Here is a 1,781-nt window from a genome sequence, read left to right as displayed (position 1 = left end):
ACCCGATTACAAAATATAATTGATATACTTATAATATATTTATATATATATATATATATAATATATATATATATATATATATATATATATATATATATATACATATATGCAAAATAGTTATGTATTACAGTAATGTACTCAACACAAATTACAATATGTCTAACTAATTAGTATTCAACAATTTATTTTATTTAAATATATTTATATTATATATTTCTTTACATAAAAGTATTGTATATAAGTTGTCTCCCTTACACAAAATCGCGAATATCTTTATCATGTGCACGTATTTCAAGTAAATATCCGCATCGAAAAGTTTTGGGATTTTTTTTTTTCTCTTTTTTTTTCTTTTGCAATAAATTGAAGTGAGGATAATATTAGTTGCAGATCGTATCTCTTCTTCCCTGGTTTCAAGACTAATCTCCAGTATGAAATCTACTATATGTTCCTCTTCAGTTGTATGACCCAATACTGTCGACTGGCACTCTAGAAGGACAATCAAAGCATACATCTACTTGCAGTCATTTTTAACTTTATTTTTTTTTAAATTTAAAGCCAAAAAAGTCAAACATAAGTGCATAAGTACAAAATCATATGCAAGTAACTTACACAAATAGCTCACATTAATCCAAATTAAATCAATTTTGTTTTATGTGATGTCACGTCCTTTTTAGTGATAATTTTTGCATTACTTTGAAACTAAAAATGGCTGCTCACTGATTATTAAATGCAGGCTGAAGTTGTATAACACAATATATATATCATATTTAAATGGTTCTTGGGATTTTGAATACAAAAGCAATTTAAATCCATTTTTATATGCAGACTTATCTCTTGAAAGACATTTACGAATGTTATTAGAAAATTATTATAAAAATATAATAGTTGCATATTGTTTTTATACTACTTTGGTAGACTTTAATCAACAAAAGAATGGGGAAGTTGTTTCCCTTATAAAATGTAAATTAATTTAAGTCCACTTCATTTATAGCATGAAGCAATATAATCTATATATATATAAAGCAAAGTGGTCAAGTGCCCGATAGGGCACTTCCCGGCGCCGCAGGCGCGTCAAATTTGGCACGATGGTGCCTTGAGGAGATAGAACACGAAGGCCGGTGACGGTTGGCCGAAAAGTCGACGGGGAGGGGGTCAAAACTGACCTCGACTGACCGGCGCCTTATATGGGCTATATTACGAAAAATAAATTCCTCCGACGACCCCCCTTGAAATTTTGTGAGGTGGTAGGAGAATGCCTGGGGGTGTCACAAAAAACTCGGCATATCTGGGAAAACTTCGTAAAGGGGTCAAAACTGACCAGTTGTATTTCCCTATATAATCTTTGTATTTTATGGGGAAAACATAGGGTCATTTCAACGCAGACTTTAGGGTACTTAAACTCGGTATATCTGGCTTATTTTTTGCATACGTTTAGGACAATGGCTTGACCTTTAGGGAAAACTGTCGATTTGACTCAAAGCCCTCGACGAGGGCTAAAAAGTGACCGCGAGTGAAATTCTCATTATATGAGCTGTACTACGAAAAAAAATTTCCTCCGACGACCCCCCTTGAAATTTTGTGAGGTGGTAGCAGAATGCCTGGGGGTGTCAAAAAAAACTTGCCATGTCTGGGAAAAATCGGGAAATGGGTCAAAACTGACCAGTCGTATTTCCCTATATAATCTTTGTATTTTATGGGGAAAACAGAGGGTCATTTCAACGCTGACTTTAGGGTACTTAAACTCAGTATATCTGGCTACTTTTTTGCATACGTTTAGGACA

This window comes from Physella acuta, unplaced genomic scaffold (genome assembly GCF_028476545.2).
Source record: "Physella acuta isolate Inbredline_101_S28 unplaced genomic scaffold, ASM2847654v3 ptg000142l, whole genome shotgun sequence".
In the NCBI taxonomy this organism is placed as follows: Eukaryota; Metazoa; Mollusca; class Gastropoda; family Physidae; genus Physella; species Physella acuta.
Note: the sequence above shows the minus strand (reverse complement) of the source record.